We start from the raw sequence: 19,644 nt of genomic DNA on the forward strand, positions 1-19,644 counted from the left end.
AGCAAAGCACCCCCACACCATCACAACTCCTCCTCCATGCTTCACGGTGGGAACAACACATGGAGAGATCATCTGCTAAAACTTCTTAGGGATAGCCCCCTTTTTTTCAATTTTCGCCTAAATGTCATACCCAAATCTAACTGCCTGTAGCTCAGGCCCTGAAGCAAGGAATATGCATATTCTTGCTACCATTTGAAAGGAAACACTTTGAAGTTTGTGGAAATGTGAATTGAATGTTGGAGAATATATCACAATAGATCTGGTAGAAGAAAATACAAAGAAAAAAACAACCAGTCTTTTTCTACCACCACCTTTGAAATGCAACAGAAAGGTCATAGTTCTAGCCATCACTCTGGTTGTAATTCCGATAATGTCCACAAGATGGCAGTATATGTGCAAAGTTTCAGATAGATAACTTGAAGTATGAGTGAACTACAAGACTTTTAGTGTGAAGTCCCCAGGTACATTTGGGCAGGAGGAGACATTCGCATTCATATTATATTTTTCTACAAGAATATCATCAAATCTGTATACTTGGACTTGGACTTTCCAAGTATTAGTAGCCATATTATAAGTTCAACATTTGAAAAACTAGTTTTCATAACTTCATAAATCTGAATATCCTTATAATTTTTGTCCAAAATGAAAAGGCATGCTGTCGTACAAGGTTAGTAGCACATTTTACGACATATACATGGTTTCACGTAAAGCCCAGCTCTTTGGTTATCTAGCTAGCTTTGTTTGACCCCGATTGGTGCTTATTTGACAAAGATACAGTTGTTCAAGTGATGACCGCCCGCGTCATTGGCGTGCCATGAAGGAGGTGAATTTGGAGGTGAATTTATTAAACCTATCGTGGTGAAAAAAGGTTTTTGTTGTTAGGAGCTCTTCTCAAACAATAGCATGACATTTTTTTGCAGTAATAGCTACTAGCTAGTAAATTGGACAGTGCAGTTATATTAACAATAATTTAAGTTTACAGACGATATAAGACACTTATATGTACCGACATTTGTTGTTTCTCTAAAATCTGTGATCTTGACATAACCATTGTCCATTGCTCGTGTTCTTGCCCCAACAAGTCTCTTCTTATTATTGGTGTCCTTTAGTAGTGGTTTCTTTGCAGCAATTCAACTATGAAGGCCTGATTCACACAGTCTCTTCTGAATAGTTGATGTTGAGATGTGTCTGCTACTTGAACTCTGTGAAGCATTTATTTGGGCTGCAATTTGAGGTGCAGTTAACTCCAATGAACCTATCCTCCGCAGTAGAAACTCTGGGTCTTCCTTTCCTGTGGCGGTCCTCATGAGAGCCAGTTTCATCATAGCGCTTGATGGTTTTTGCGACTGCAATTGAAGAACCTTTCAAAGTTATTGAAATTTTCCGTATTGACTGACCCTCATGTCAAAGTAATGATGGACTGTCTTTTCTCTGCATATTTGAGCTGTTCTTGCCATAATATGGACTTGGTCTTTTACCAAATAGGGCTATCTTCTGTATACCACCCCTACTGTAACAGCTTTCTTCTGTGGACGAAGGATCGGACCAAAGCGCAGCGTGGTTAGTGTTCATCATGTTTAATAAAGACGATAAACGTGAACACTACAAAATACAAAACAACAAATGTGAAAAAAACAAAACAGCGCTGTTTTGTGCAGACACACAAAAACAGAAGACAACCCTCAAAAACCCAGCACAAAACAGGCTACCTAAATATGGTTCCCAATCAGAGACAATGACTAACACCTGCCTCTGATTGAGAACCATATCAGGCCAAACATGAAACATGAACTCTTAACAAAAATCCCAAATATAAAATATATTTTGATTTGTATAAGACTTCTTTGGTTACTACATGATTCCATATGTGTTATTTCATAGTTTTGATGTCTTCACTATTATTCTACAATGTAGAAAATAGTCAAAATAAAGAAAAACCCTTGAATGAATAGGTGTGTACAAACTTTTGACTGGTAATGTATATATATATATATATATATATATATATATATATATATATATATATCCACTGCCCAGTGTTAAGTCTGCTACTCTGAGAGGCTTTAATACCTCACACCTCTTCTTTATCTCTCTCCCACTATCCCTCTCTTTATATCTCCTTCTGTGTTCATCTCTCTCTCTCTCCACAGCTGTGTGTGTGTGTGTGTGTGTGTGTGTGTGTGTGTGTGTGTGTGTGTGTGTGTGTGTGTGTGTGTGTGTGTGTGTGTGTGTGTGTGTGTGTGTGTGTGTGTGTATGTGTGTGGGCAGTATCAGAGCCTGAGTATGAAGCACAGAAACCATCTAATGCAATAAGTAAATTACTCTTTCTTCCAGAGTGTGAGCTCACACACACACATACACACATACATACATAGGTATAATATCTACACGCATACTCCCTCACACACCTGTGTGAAAGCGAATCATAACTTTTGCTCTGGTTTACACATACTTCTATTTTGACTCTATGTTCAGCACATACACACACATACACAAACATACACACACATGCACAAACATACACACACATGCACACACATGCACAAACATACACACACATGCACACACATACACTTTACACGGCATACCAGTCTGACATGTGTTGTTGTGTGAGTACAGGAAAATATACTGTAGTTGTTCGGCAGGTATCCTTCTGGTTGCATGTCCTTGAATCGGGCCTCAGTGGAAAGAGGAGGAAGAAGCGAGAGAGAATAGGAGAGACTTGAGGAGCCACTATGAACATTCCCAATGTACTGCAGCATTAAAACGGGGGAAATTAACGTCCATTCACGTAAAAGGGATTTCAACTAAATGATATCATGTCATGAAATAGCACATTTGGTTTCTACAGTGTGAACCTGAGTATGGACAGGGGGTAGAGGGAGGAGAGAGAGAGGATAATGGATGGTGTTATGGAGGCTGGAGACAGTTGTCTCTTCATTATGTTAAAAGTGACACACACATACAGCAGCTTCAACTGCTAACACCCCAACGGTTCTTTGACAGGCCTACAGAAACCTCTTGTCACACTGGCAGTTTCCAACCTGAACACACACACTCTGTCCTTACCAGTAGAAACCAGTACCCACATACACGTATACACGTACGTACACAAACATACACTACTGTAATACTGTATGACTCCACACAGGACTGTCTTTTGTCTACAGCGGTTCCGGCTATTTAAAACTGCAGTAACTTATATTAAGTCCTATTGTATCTTTGACTATTATTAAAGGATAGACTCTGATGTTTGTGGATGACTGCGTTTTCTGTTGTTTCTTAACCCATTTAATCCCACGGGTCACAATAGTGACAACACAAAGCTTTAGTACTCTAGAGAAGTTGTACTTATAAACAAATGTGTCATATCTTATTCTTTATCAATGTGTCTAGTATCATTTAGAGAAATGTTATATGATTTCTCAAAATGGTCGCAATCATATTTCTGCAATGTGCACTTGTACAGACAGATTTGGCACCAGAAGTCTAACAGTCGAAAAAAAACTACGGAGCGGCTGCGGATCCAAATTCTCTGGAACCGTCTTCCCAACAGCTAATAGTCAGAAGCTTCTGCACATGTGCTGGATTCTCTACTTTACGCAGTCTCTGCTCTACTCGTTTGGCTGCCCAAAGAACAGGCTAGGATGGCAAATTTCAGTGATGAATGGAGAATGGTGCTAATAAAATTAGATCAAAGTGGAATCAATGTCTGCTAGATCACATATTGCTATTATTCTAGGCTACATAACACAACTGGCAAAAAAAAAGCTAGCACACCTGAATCAACTTGTCTACTAAGTACAAGCCCTTGGTTAGGGTTTTGTCTATAAGGGATACAGCTTTTGTCAAAATTGACTTTTCGTAGCAGGTTTAGGAGAACTTACACAGCAGGTTAGGATAATTAAAGTAACAGGTTAGGATAATTAGGTTAAGGTTAGGAAAAGGATTATGGTTAGCTAAAATAAAAATGCAACTTTTGATGTCAATTTGACAAAAGCTGTATCCCATCTAGACATGACCTTTGTTAGGTGACTCAGGTGAGCTAGTTCAGGGCTACAAAACAATTGTGAAACGTCTGGGGGTTCCCAACCGCTGGCATAAGCTACAGCTTGTTAACAACATCTGTTCTAAAATTCGCTCACAGTACATAATTCAAAACAACACTGTAGAAACAACACTGCACATAAATCAAATCAAATGTTATTGGTCACATACACATATTTAGTAGATTTTATTGCAGGTGTAGAGAAATGCTTGTGTTCCTAGTTCCAAATAGTTTTACCACAACACAGTAGTCTGAAACTCTTTTGTAGGCAACTTCGGGCAAGTCGCATTATGCTGGTTTGCAAAGTTATATGTAATTCCTATTGGAATCCAACCAGAATTTAGGATATCCAAAAATATGAACTTTTGCAACCTGCCTTTAGAATGACTTCCAAGGTAGGGAAACTTGATAAAAGATACTACCTAAACCATCTAAATAGGAACAACCATCTCAGTAACGGGTGCAATTAGTCAACCTACTAACAGATTGGATTCGTTTTGTAATGTATGTTATTTATCTTTGTGTAGCATAAAATCAATCAATCAATGTGCATGCAAAAACACATATTGAAACAAACGATTCTAAAAATCAACTTGCCATACAGCATGCTGGGAAATATGCTAATGATGTGCATTGTTAAATATCTGTTCATTGTGCTATAGCCAGTGCACTGTATGTTCCCATTGGTCACAATTGTGACCGAGAATAAAACATACTTTTCCACATATTTTTCAATATTATTTCTCAAAAAGCAGTATGGATTACATGTAAGTGGGTTAACTTGAATGTGAAACAACCGCTATGTCAGCCCAATTTGGGGAAGGAGGGAGAGAGCGACAGGGGAGTGAGGGAGGGAGAGAGGGAAAAAGGGAGAGAGGGAAGGGGCGAGTGAACGGAGTGCAGAGGGGTGATCGATTTAGCCTCTTTGTCAACAACCTGGCACTGGAGAGAATAAGAGAGAGACAGGGAGGGAGGGAGGGAAAATGAGGTGGAAATGGAGGGAGGGAGGAAAAAGGAACATGGATGTAAGAGTGGAGATAGACATGGGAGAACAAGGGGCAGAGGGCGGCAGAGAGAGAGATAGAGGGAGGGAGGGAGGGAAAATGAGGTGGAAATGAAAAAGGGGAGATAGACATGGGGAGAACAAGGGGCAGAGTGGCGGCAGAGAGAGAGAGAGAGAGACAGGGAGGGAGGGAGGGAGGGAAAAGGAAGTGGAAATTAATAAGGGGAGATAGACATGGGGAGAACAAGGGGCAGAGTGGCGGCAGAGAGAGAGAGCGTGGGAAGTTGATGGCCTTGCTCTTTTGTCTATTGGCTGTTGGCTGCCAACTCTATTCTCTGCCCCATTATGAAGGTTTATGGGAGAGACGAGTGTGGGGAGGGAGAGAGAGCTGGGGTTGATGCTATATTTGTATCCCATAATAATAATCATAAAGGTGGTGGGAGGAGCTGCTTGTCCTCAGTGTGGTATGTACAGATCACTCATCCTCTGTCTCCTCCATCCTTATCTCTATCTTACCCTCGCTCTGTTCTTCTCACTCTCTGTCTCTCTCTGTCTGTGTATCTGTATTGATACCTTTACTGCACCAAATGGACTCTCCCTCAAACTATAAACCCAGTCACCGCTTATCTCCTCCCCCTCTCCCCCATTTTGTCTATCTCTCTCTCACACACACACACGCTCTCTCTCTGGTCTTTCTCCTAGCGCTGAGCGATTAACCGAAATAACTGTTATTTTTTCATTTTTAAATAACTAATTAACCAACGTTAGTTTATTATTTGAATTGCATTTAGTTTGTTATTTTCCTGTGAGCTCAATATGCACATTGCACAGTTTCTCTGCATATAAATCAGATCCAGACTGAACTGTGCGATGTACTGTGGTAGGGAGTTGTAGTTTCCCACAGGCCAATATTCTCCATAGTTTAGCGCATAAACGTGGTAACTAACAATTAACTACAATGACCATAATCCATTGAGCATCTACTTGTCCGGCCTGTATTTATTTTACACCTGCTACTAAAGAGACAAAAGAATGTGCGACCTTGAGGTGATATAGAGAGCAGCTGTTGCTTCGCAAGGTATCTCTACCTGAAAATACATGACCTAAGTGATTGATAATTGGTATTCAGCAGTCATAAAGGTAGGCCTTATTTACTTTAAAGAACTACTAAATAGTGCTTTTGTCAGACAGCATAGGCAGAAGCTCCATAGAGCTTGACTTGGAATGAAATAATAAAGTCATCAACTAAAACAAATGTAATATACAGAACTGAAATATTTTATTAAAGTGAAGTAATGTGAATAAATGATGGTTAATAAGTGATAAGTAGAAATGAGTAGTCACTACTACCATCATGGGACTTTTATTCATTGTTTTATTATGTGTTGTTACAGCATTCAACCCACATTATGCATAGTGCATTTAATGTACAGTGACAAGAAAACGTATGTGAACCCTTTGGAAATACCTAGATTTCTGCATAAATCGGTCATAAAATGTTATCTGATCTTCATCTAGGTCACAACTATCCCTTGGATTTAATAACTGGTTGACCCTCCTTTGGCAGCAATAACCTCAACCAAACGTTTTCTGTAGATGCAGATCAGACCTGCATAATGGTCAGGAGGAATTGTGGACCATTCCTCTTTACAAAACTGTTTCAGTTCAGCAATATTCTTGGGATGTCTGGTGTGAACTGCTCACTTGAGGTCATACCACATCATCTCAATCGGGTTGAGGTCAGGACTCTGACTGGTCCACTCCAGAAGGCCTATTTTCTTCTGTTGAAGCCATTGTTGATTTTGATTTTCTGTTGTTGATGTTCTTCTGCGTTTTGGGTCGTTGTCCTGTTGTATCACCCAACTTCTGTTGAGCTTCAATTGGCGGACAGATAGCCGAACATTCTCCTGCAATATGTCTTGATAAACTTGGGAATTCATTTTTCCGATGATAGCGAGCTGTCTAGGCCCTGAGGCAGCAAAGCAGCCCCAAACCATGATGCTCCCTCCACCATACTTTACATTTGGGGTGAGGTTTTGATGTTGGTGCGCTGTGCTTTTTTTTTCCACACATAGTGTTGTGTGTTCCTTCCAAACAACTCAACTGTAGTTTCATCTTTCCACAGAATATGTTGCCAATAGCGCTGTGGAACATCCAGGTGCACTTTTGCAAACTTCAGACGTGCAGCAATGTTTTTTTTGTACAGTGGTGGCTTCTTCCATGGGGTCCTCCCATGAACACCATTCTTGTTTAGTGTTTTACGTATCGTAGACTCATCAACAGAGATGTTAGCATGTTTCAGAGATTTCTGTAAGTCTTTAGCTCGCACTCTAGGATTCTTCTTAACCCCATTGAGCATTCTGCGCTGTTCTCTTGCAGTCATCTTTGCAGGACGGCCACTCCTAGGGAGAGTAGAAACAGTACTGAACTTTCTCCATTTATAGACAATTTGTCTTATCGTGGACTGATGAACATCAAGGCTTTTAGAGATACTTTTGTAACTCTTTCCAGCTTTATGCAAGTCAACAATTCTTAATCTTAGGTCTTCTGAGATCTTATTTGTTCGAGGCATGGGTCACATCAGGCAATGCTTCTTGTGAATAGCAAACTCAAATTTTGTGAGTGTTTTTTATAGGGCAAGGCAGCTCTAACCAACATCTCAATCTTGTCTCATTGATTGAATTCCAGGTTAGCTCCAATTAGCTTTTGGAGAAGTCATTAGCCTAGGGGTTCACATACTTTTTCCATCCTAGACTGTGAATGTTTAAATGATGTATTCAATATAGACAAGAAAAATACAATAATTTGTGTGTTATTAGTTTAAGCACACTATGTTTGTCTATTGTTGTGACAAATAATTCCAAAGGGTTCACATACTTTTTCTTGCCATTGTAAAACAAAAAAAATTATCCAAACTAAAATCTGTGATACGTTTTTTTTTTATAACAGACTTCAAAAAGCACTAACCATGCAGCAATACTTTCTCCCATTGTCTCTCTCTACGCCTCTCGTTTTTTCTCCATCTAATCTATTTCACTGCAGTTATTTGGACCTCATTCAGATTCCTGAGTCTACCTCCCTTCCCTTTTCACCTTCCATTGTCAATCTTTTCTTTCTTTTTTACTATTGTATAGCTTTAATATGAGGTAAACAATACATTGAGGCTTCAATTGCAACTATATAATAGAAACCCCCATGACGGGCACCTTGTCTTTCTTTCTTTCCTCTCTCTCTCCTCTCATCCCTCTCTTTGGCAGCATCTGTGTTTTTATCACCTGCACCAGGATGGGTCAGACACTGCAGTGGATCTTCCTCCATCCCCGCTCCTCTCTCACACACACACACACACACACACACACACACACACACACACACACACACACACACACACACACACACACACACACACACACACACACCCACACACGCACAAACACGTGTGTGTGTGTGTTTGTGTGTGTATGTGCATGCGTTTGTCTGTGTGTGTATGTGCGTGTGTGGTTGTGTGTGTGTGCATGTGTGATTGTTTGTTTGTGTCGTGGCCCATTGTCAGTGTGTTATGTATCACTGAGAATGTAAGCTGTAGGGGAAGAGAGAACACCAGACATGATGAGTCAATGCCAGAGAACACCAGGCCTGGGATGTGCTGCCAGCTCCCAGGAACCTAAAAAAATCCTGACAGCTGGATGTGTCACCAGGGCAGAGACATAACAAAGACAGGGCTACGTCTCTATAGTCTAACATTGACCTCTCCTTTCCTCTGCTCTCCTCTCATCTCATCTTTCCTCTCCTCTTGGTTTTCATACAAGCCCTTTTGGTTTCCAACCTCACCTGCACACTGTTTTCACCAGTTTTTCATCTGTACTGTTTTGTCTTTCACTTCAAATCAAATAACATTTTATTCACATACACATATTTAGCAGATATTATTGCATGTGTAGTGAAATGCTTGTGTTCCTAGCTCCAACAGTGCAGTAGTATCTAACAATTCACAATAATACACACACATCTAAAAGTAAAATAATGGAATTAAGAAATATATAAATATTAGGACAAGCAATGTCAGAGTGCCATTGACTAAAATACAGTACAATGGAATACAGTATATACATATGAGATGTGAACATTATTAAAGTGGCCAGTGATTCCAAGTATATGTATATAGGGCAGCAGCCTCTAAGGTGCAGGGTTGAGTAACCAGGTGGTAGCCTCCTAGTGATGGATATTTAACAGTCTGATGGCCTTGAGATAGAAACGGTTTTTCAGTCTCTCGGTCCCAGCTTTGATGTACCTGTACTGACCTCGCCTTCTGGATGATAGGTGAACAGGCCGTGGCTTGGGTGGTTGATGATCTTTGTGGTCCTTGATGATCTTTTTGGCCTTGCTGTGACATCGGGTAATGTAGGTGTCCTGGAGGGCAGGCAGTGTACCCCCGGTGATGCGTTGATGATGCACCACCCTCTGGAGAGCCCTGTGGTTGTGGGCGGTGCAGTTGCTGTACCAGGCGGTGATACATCTGTAAATGTTTTTGAGGGTCGTAGGGGCCAAGCCAAATTTCTTCAGCCTCCTGAGGTTGAGGAAGCGCTGTTGTGCCTTCTTCACCACACTGTCTGTGTGGGTGACCATTTCAGATTGTAAGTGATGTGGATGACGAGGAACTGGAAGCTTTCCACCTTCTCTACTGCGGTCCCATCTATGTGGATAGGGACGTGCCCCCGGTGTAGTTTCCTGAAGTCCACGATCAGCTTCTTCATTTGTTTTATGTGGAGGGAGAGGTTATTTTCCTGGCACCACTCTGCCAGGCCTCTCACCTCCTCCCTGTAGGCTGTCTCGTCATTGTTGGCAATCAGGCCTACTACTGTTGTGGCGTTTGCAAACTTGATGCTTGAGTTGGCATGGCCACTCAGTCATGGGAGAACAGGGAGTACCGGAGGGGGCTGAGCCCGCACCCCTGAGGGGCCCCTGTGTTGAGGATCAGCGTGGCGGATGTGTTGTTACCTACCCTTACCACCTGGGGGCGGCCCGTCAGGAAGTCCAGGATCCAGTTGCAGAGGGAGGTGTTTAGTCCCAGGGTCCTTAGCTTATTGATGAGCTTTGAGGGCACTAAGGTGTTGAGCGCTGAGCGCTGAGCGCTGAGCTATAGTCAATGAATAGCATTCTCACATAGGTGTTCCTTTTGTCCAGGTGAGAAAGGGCAGTGTTGAGTGCAATAGAGATTGCATAATCTTTGGATCTGTTGGGACGGTATGCAAATTGGAGTGGGTCTAGAGTTTCTGGGATAATGGTGTTGATGGTAGCCATGACCAGCCTTTCAAAGCACTTCATGGCTACAGACATGAGTGCTACGGGTCAGTCGTCATTTAGCCAGGTTTCCTTAGTGTTCTTGGGCACAGGGACTGTGGTGGTCTGCTTAAAACATGTTGGTAATACAGATTCGAACAGGGAGAGTTTGAAATTGTCAGTAATAACACAGTCTTTCAGAACAGCTGGTGCTCTCATACATGTTTCAGTGTTATTTGCCTCGAAGCGAGCATAGAAGTAGTTTAGCTCGTCTGGTAGACTCGTGTCACTGGGCAGCTCTTGGCTGTGCTTCCCTTTGTAGTCTCTAATGGTTTGCAAGCCCTGCCACATCCGACAGGCTTTCTGAGCCAGTGTAGTACGATTCGATCTTCGTCCTGTATTGACGCTTTGCCTGTTTGATGGTTCGTCGGAGGGCATAGCAGGATTTCTTCTGAGCTTCCGGGTTAGAGTCCCGCTCCTTAAAAGCGGCATCTCTATCTGCTTCATCTGACCACTGTTTTATTGATAGAGTCACTGGTGCTTCCTGCTTTAATTTGTGCTTATAAGCAGGAAACAGGAGGATAGAATTATGGTCAGATTTGCCAAATGGAGGGCAAGGGAGAGCTTTGTACGCATCTCTGTGTAAGGAGTAACGGTGGTCCAGAGTTTTTGTCCCCTCTGGTTGCACATTTATCACGCTGATAGAAATTTGGTAAAACAGATTTAAGTTTCCTTGCATTAAAGTCCCCGGCTACTAGGAGTGCCACCTCTGGGTGAGCTTTTCTTGTTTACTTAATGGCGGAATACAGCTTATTCAATGCGGTCTTTATCCCAGTCTCAGTCTGTGGTGGTATGTAAACAGCTACAAAAAATATAGATGAACTCTCTAGGTAGATAATGTGGTCTACAGCTTATCATGAGATATTCTACCTCGGGCAAGCAATAGCTTGAGTCTTCCTTAGATATTGTGCACCAGCTGTTATTTACACAAATACATAGTCCGCCACCCCTTGTCTTAACAGAAGCCACTGTTCTATCCTGCCAGTACAGCGTATAACCAGCAAGCTGTATGTTGATAGGGTCGTCGTTCAGCCACGACTCCGTGAAGCATAAGATATTACAGTTTGAATGTCCTGTTGGTAGTTTAATCTTCCGTGTAGGTCATCTATTTGAGTTTCCAGAGATTGCACGTTTGCTAGCAGAATGGAAGGAAGTGGGGGTTTATTCGATCGCCTACGAATTCTCAGAAGGCAGCCCGCCCTTTGGCCCCTTTTTCTCCGCCTTCTGCCAGTCCAGGGTTAGTAATCGCAGTCCTGATGTCCAGAAGTTATTTTCGGTCATAAGAGACAGTAAATTATGTACAAAATAAGTTACAAAATACATTACAAACAACGCAAAGAAACTAACTAAAAACACAGTTGGTTGGGAACACGTAAAACGTTAACCTTCTTCTCTGCTGCCACACAAATCGAAGTGGGTCTAGGATGTCAGGTAAGGTAGAGGTGGTATGATCCTTAACTATCCTCTCAAAGCACTTCATGGTGACAGAAGTGAGTGCTACAGGGCAATAGTTATTTTGTTAATTTCTTTCTTGGGTACAGGAACAATGGTGAACATCTTGAAGCAAGTTGGGGCAGCAGACTGGGATAGGGAGAGATTGAATATGTCCATAAACACTCCAGCCAGCCGGTCTGCGGATGCTCTGAGGACACGGCTAAGGATGCCGTCTGAGCCAGCAGCCTTGCGAGGGTTAACATGTTTAAATATCTTACCTACATCGGCCACAGAGAACGAGAGCCCACAGTCCTTGGGAGTGGGACGCATCGGTGGCACTGTGTTATCCTCAAAACAGGCAAAGAAGGTGTTTAGCTTGTCTGGGAGCAAGACGTCAGTGTCCATGACGTGGCTGGTTTTCCCTTTGTAATTTGTGATTGTCTGTAGACCCTGCCACATACGTCTCATGTCTGAGCCGTTGAATTGTGACTCCACTTTGTCTCTGTACTGACCTTTTGCATGTTTGATTGCCTTATGGAGGGAATAACTATGCTGTTTGTATTCAACCATATTCCCAGTCACCGTGCCATGGTTGAATGCAGTGGTTCATGCTTTCAGTTTTCCGCGAATGCTGCCATCTATCCACAGTTTTTGGTTTGGGTAGGTTTTAATAGTCACAGTGGGTACAACATCCCCCATACACTTCCGAATGATCTCAGTCACCATGTCCGTGTATAATTCAATGTTATTCTTAGATGCTATATGGAAAATATCCCAGTCCATGTGATCAAAAGAAATTTGAAGCATAGATTCCGATTGGTCAGACCAGCGTTGAATAGACCTTAACATGGGTGATTCCTGTTTGAGTTTCTGCCTATAGGAGTCGTGATCTGATTTGCCAAAGGGAGGGTGGGGGAGGGCCTTGTTGGCATCTTGAAAAGGGGAGTAGCAGTGGTTGAGTGTTTTTCCAGAGCGAGTACTACAATCATTGTGTTGATTGAACTTCGGTAGCATTTTCCTCAAATTTGCAGCCTCGGGATGTGGTTTCCAGTTTGCATAAAGTTCAGTGTGTGCACGCCTCCTGAGTCAGACTAGAAGTCCACTCCAAATACATCTTCTCCGCCAGCCTATGGGGGCCATTCAATTACCCTGGGGTGTACGAACAAAGGATCCAATTCGGGAAAGTATTCCTGGTCGTAATGCTGGTGAGTTACTGCCACTCTGATATCCAAAAGTTATTTCCGCCTGTATTAACACAAAAAAACTTTCTGGGCTAATAATGTAAGAAATATCACACAAAAAATACTGCAAAGTTGCTTAGGAGCTTGAAGCAGAGCTGTCGGCGCCATCTTGTTTTCTTTGGTGAGAATAAATGAAACCTAAAACCTATATATTAAAATATTAAAACTTTGTCATTCCAACTTCGGTAGGCTATGTCATAGGCAGGGCTTAATTTGACCTGGATCCTGCTGAAACAGGATCAGGCACCTCTCAGTTATCGAACCGGAACCCATTTGCCAGGATCCTGTACAACACGTGGCATGAAAAATAAATGTCACTGTTTGCAAGGTAAAAATTCAAATAAAAGCAATCAGCGATGCCGTACTCACTCCAGAATTGTATGTCATCATCATTTTTGTCCTTATAGAATCATAGCCATGGGAATGGTGCTGGTGGTGCTGCAGCACCCCTGATAAATTGAAATACATTTATAGAGCAAAAGAATGACTTCCGTCTGTTCAGAAATCAATTAAATCATTCAGAATACTACACCAGGAGCAGGCCTATAGTTTAGCCACAGAGGATCAATAGCTTATTTTTCTTAAACAGCCTAGCAGTGGAGTGTAGCCCAGTTACAAGGCATTGCCTACAGATGGGAATACGTAGCAAATGTCAGTGAACAGCATCCAGCCAAAACAGGCCTTTCACAATATTTCAAATACAATCGTGGTATAGCACAGGTTGGAAAACAAATAGCTCCTGCTGAAACAAAAATACTTATAGTGCATTAAGAAAGAATTCAGAACCGTTATCTTTTTCCACATAGTTTTTATGTTACAGCCTTAAAATGTTTTCCTCATCAATCTACACATAATGCCCCATAATGACAAAGCAAAAACAGGTTTTTAGAAATGGTGGCAAATTTATAAAAAATCGAAAACTGAAATATCACATTTATTGTCCATTTGGAAGACCCATTTGCGACTAAGCTTTAACTTCCTGACTGATGTCTTGAGATATTGCTTCAATGAAATCAAATAGGAAAGATAAGTAGGAGTAAGCCTATGTAATGCTTTGTAGGTCAGCAGTAAAACCTTGAAATCAGCCCTAGCTGATTATATCGCTATTTCTGACTTTCGTGTCGCAACTCCCTGGTTGAAAATGATTTGTTATGCATTTGTGTGCTGGGCGCTGTCCTCAGATAATCGCATGGTTTGCTTTCGCCGTAAAGCCTTTTTGAAATCTGACACGGCGACTGGATTAACAACAAGTTAAACTTTATTTTGATGTATTGCACTTGTGATTTCATGAAGTTTTAATATTTATAGTCATTTAATTTGAATTTGGCGCTCTGCAATTTCATCGAATGTTGCGTCCCACTGATCCGCAAGAAGTTATTAAGCACCAATTTTGTGGCTTCTCCATGTTTCATCAAAATGTACAGCTGTGTGTCATCCGCACAGCAGTGAAAGTCAACATTATGTTTCCGAATGACATCACCAAGAGGTAGAATGTATAGTGAAAACAATAGTGGTCCTAAAACGGAGCCTGTAGGAACACCGAAATGTACAGTTGATTTGTCATAGGACAAACCATCTACAGAGACAAACTGATATCTTTCCAACAGATAAGATAACATAAGAAAAATATCCCCACAGCGTGACGCTACTTCCACCATGCATCACCTAAGGGATGGTGCCAGGTTTCCTCCAGACGTGATGCTTTAAGACCAGAGAATTCTGTTTTTCATGGTCGGAGTCCTTAAGGTTCCTTTTGGCATTCTCCAAGCGAGCTGTCATGCACCTTTTACTGAGGAGTGGTTTCCGTCTGGCCACTCTACCACAAAGGCCTGATTGGTGGAGTGCTGCAGAGATGGTTGTCCTTCTGGAAGGTTGTCCCATCTCCTCAAATGAACTGGAGCTATGTCAGAGTGACTATCGGATTCTTGGTCACCTCCCTGATGCTCAATTTTGAGTCTCTTAGCAAAGGGTCTGAATACTTATGTAAATAAGGTATTTCTGTTTTTTATTTGTAATACATTTTTTAAACCTGTTGTTATTATAGGGTATTGTGTGTAGATTTATGAGGGGAAAAAAATCATTGAAAACATTTTAGAATAAGGCTGTAACGTAACAAATTGTGGAAAAAGGCAAGGGGTCTGAAAAGGTTCCGAATGCACTGTATCTGTCTGTAGGCTACAAAAATATTTTAGCAACTTCCAAATTAGCCTATTGAAAGAACAGCATTTTTTTTACAAACTAAAACGAGAGAGATAGGCTTTTGGCAGGAGCACATCGTCCATCGCCGGTGAGTGAGCTGCACATCATGGGGTGAGTCATTGAAACTCAAAAGCTTTTAAAGGACGATAATTTCCCCTCCATGTTGTAAAATATGTCTCCTCCACACACCTGGGCCTAGGCTATTGATTGATTTATGATCTCAGTTCGTCAGTGTCAAAGTATTTATTTATTTTTATTTAACCTTTATTTAACTAGACAAGTCAGTTAAGAACAAATTCTTATTTTACAATGACGGCCTACCCTGGCCAAACCCTACCCCACGACGCTGGGCCAATTGTGCGCCGGCCTAGCCTGACATTTCTAAAAATTTGTGCGGTATTAAAAAAGATTCTGCTAAAGTCTCCAGTCATGTAAAATGACATAGAATTGCATGACCACTACGCAAATGTGATGATATGCATGCAATGCTTTATTATAAAGGTGATGTTCTGGTACCTCAGAGCTCCCCAGGTTACCTCCCTCTCGTGCTCACTTTTTGTTTCGGCACCTCCTATTTACAAATTAAGCACTGGTCATAGGTTGAGTTAATTCTATTCTAACCCCATCCTAGTCCCAGCAGTGTTCTCTCTCCTGATTTACATTTAAATACCCATCCCTCAGCAGACCACCCCTTCCAGGGAGTTACTGCATTCACTAGCTAGGTATCAAGTTGGAGAATTGCAGGAGGGTACCCACTGGGCCCAGACGTCAAGTCAACGTCTATTCCACGTTGATTCAACGTAATTTCATGGACATGACTTGGAAACAATGTTGATTCAACAAGTGTGTGCCCAGTGGGTATTTACTACAATTCCTACCTGTAAAAAGCATTTTCCCCTTCTGATTGCAGGAAAAAAACACCTATGGGAAAGGGGCTTAAGATTGCTGAACTGATGGATGTGAACCCACCATGGCACCATCATCATCATCATCATCATCATGGTGTCCCTCTGATCCTTATTATAGCAGCTCTGTCCTATTATAGAGCCTGATTCCTACTGGGACCTCCGACTCATTATCACAGGACTCCCTCTGGGTCCCCTCTACCTCACCCACCTCACTTCTTTCCTTCTCCACACGCGTACACACACACACACACACACACACACACACACACACACACACACACACACACACACACACAACCATGCGCACACACACAGACACCTCCCTGCTTGCCTCCCTCCACCTGCCTCCCCCTCTGTTCTATTGCAGGTTGGCTCGTGTCGGCACCTTTCCAGATTTGGACGCATTTGATAGAGAATTCCCCACCTCAATCTCCTCAGTTCCCCTTCTTAGCACTCCCAAGGGCTCTCTGGATCTACTCTGGCAGGCGCCGCTCTCTCACGCACACGCACACACACACTCCTTTCTGCATCACTGAACCCTTAATGAGGTTCTAATCATGCCTCTCTCTCTCTCTGTCTTGCTCTCTCTCTTTCTGTGTCCCCCTCTCTCTTTCACTCTCCCTGTCAAGAGATCTTTCGCATAAAAAAGATTCCTTAGTAACGTTAGCCTACTGTGTCTTTAGCCTATGTGTGTCTTCATTCTCATCCTTTTATGTTTGATTAATTCATGTCTGTCTCGTGAGTTCTTCAGCTACTATTGACATTTAGATCAAGCAAGTTTTTAATTAGCTGGTTGAATACAGTAAGACAACAAAAATGTTGCTAATTCCAGATATGATCCACAACAGTGTCACGTATACTCCCTCTCTGGCCTCTAGGTCACCAGGCTGTCGTTATGGCGCACACCTGTCACCCTCGTTATGCGCACCATCAGACTCACCTGGACTCCATCACCTCCTTGATTACATGCCCTATATATGTCATTCCCTTTAGTTCTGTCCCCAGGCGTTATGGTTTCTGTTTCCTGTCTGTGCGTTGTTCATGTTTCTTGTTTTGTATTATGTTTTGTTTATTAATGAAATGATTCACTCCTTGAACTTGCTTCCCAACTCCCAGTGCACATGTTACAAACAGAATCCATCCAAAGCAAATACTTTGAAAAGAAAGTAACAAAGAACTAAGCGAAGTATAGTTTATACTCTAGTTAAATAATCACCTTTTTATAATGCACATTGCCGATGAAAAGTGTCAAATTAAATCACACGCCAGATTATAATGACTTTTATGGTATTTTCTTTCACCAATTTGAACTATTTTCCCTCATGAAAATGTCGCCCTCAGACCCAGAACAGACAACAACAAAAAGTAATTCCAGCCATGTCAGATGGAGCGAGAGACAGAGGTATAGAAGAGGTCCTGAGTGAAGAGGGGTAGGGTGCTAAGAGAAGGGCCTGAGAGTCTGGGTCAAAAATACTAAGATGAAAAGTAAACATTGCTGAGCTAGAAAGTCAGTGATGCCAGGAATATACTGTTGTGTGATGGATGAACTCTTGATGCAGTAGTGTGATGGATAGGCTGTGTATGCTATTCCAGTTACATTTACATTTTAGTCATTTAACAGAGTGACTTACAGTTAGTGCATTTATCTTAAGATTGGTGGGACAACCACATATTTTAGTCATAGTAAGTACATAAAGTAGGCATCAGCAAAGTAAGTGCTAGTAGGGGGGAAAAAGACAAGAGCTTTGACTGGATGAGCGGGAGCGGGGACAGTGGCAGAACGGAGTACTTGGGTTGGGGTGTCAGGTTTGAGCTTAGTCTGAAGGTAGGGAGGATCAGCTCCTCTTGCTGCTCTATAGGCAAGTACCATGGTCTTGTAGTGGATGCGAGCTTTGACTGGAAGCCAGTGGAGTGTGGTTGAACACAAGGAGGGATGTGGTGTTCTGGATAAATTGCAGGGGTTTGATGGCACAAGTGGGGTGCCCAGCCAACAGCGAGTTGCAGTAGCCTAGACGGGAGATGACAAGTACCTGAATTATGACCTGCTCCTGTTTGAGGTGGGGTCGTACTTTACAGATGTTGTAGAGCATGAACCTGCAGGTAGGGCTGTTACGGTGACCATATTACCGCCACAACACCAGTCACGAGTCATGACCGCAGTCAAATTCCACATGACGGTTTAGTCACAGTAACTAGGCTTCTCCAAGCTCTGATGCTGCTGATGGTCATTAGTAGCCTACCAAACATGTTAACTGCCTGGTACTCAGCACTCTACTGTCCTTCTAATCACTCTGATGTCAATGCAAATGTTATCGAACACTTCATGAGAGCCCATGAGTTCATGTTGGGCAACATTTCTATAGGCTGTGCAATTACTTGAGAAAAACTCTATTAAAAAGAGGAGGATCCCATCAGCTTTCTATAGGTTAGGCCTACTATATTTATCTATCAGCTTTCTATAGGTTAGGCCTACTATATTTATCTATCAGCTTTCTATAGGTTAGGCCTACTATATTTATCTATCAGCTTTCTATAGGTTAGGCCTACTATATTTATCTATCAGCTTTCTATAGGTTAGGCCTACTATATTTATCTATCAGCTTTCTATAGGTTAGGCCTACTATATTTATCTATCAGCTTTCTATAGGTTAGGCCTACTATATTTATCTATCAGCTTTCTATAGGTTAGGCCTACTATATTTATCTATCAGCTTTCCTAATATTAAGCACATTGCTTCTCTTTACAACAGGAGTATAGCCTACATGGCTGACGTGAAAATGAACCATGGGAAAAGCGTCCTCCATTTGCTATTTAAGTGCATAGATGACATGTATTTTCCCCCTGTCCCTGTTTTCGAGACAGGTGCATGATAATAGTCCATTCTAAAGCAAAACAAATGTTACACATATATTATTTAGTAAATGTAAAGAGAAGATTCAATCAAGAATAGTCTTATGGGTGACAATATTAGCCTTTCACTTGTGAATGATATATTATCACTTGTGTGCAGTAAGGCAAGAAACAGCGCATGCCTTTTTTTTTTTTTTTTGTGCACATTTTTCAAATCACAGTCGCACACCTCATGTAGCCTGGCCCATAGGCCTAAATGTTTTGAAAACATTTTTAAAAAACGCTAAAGTGTAATCCGCTTTACAACAGGTGTAGAGCCTAACTGGAATACATACGCAGCGCGTGAGTTTCAAGTTTGGGGAAGATCATTTTCACCATAAAAATGAACCTCTATAATAAAAGCATTATATGCATAATCGCATTTGCGGTCACTTTTGAGAATGGTGTTTGCCACTAATTGATTGCATTATGGAACATTGACGCTCATAGCCTCCTGCTGTGTGCAAATTGCTGCGCTTATAATGTGAAGAAATATCCTAATAGTTTATCAACATTTTAAGCTAAACGTTCTGATCTGTGGCGTCAGCTTCCTTGATTTTAAACGTTTTTTTTTACGCTAG

This window comes from Oncorhynchus kisutch, linkage group LG10 (assembly GCF_002021735.2).
Source record: "Oncorhynchus kisutch isolate 150728-3 linkage group LG10, Okis_V2, whole genome shotgun sequence".
NCBI classification, from domain to species: Eukaryota; Metazoa; Chordata; class Actinopteri; order Salmoniformes; family Salmonidae; genus Oncorhynchus; species Oncorhynchus kisutch.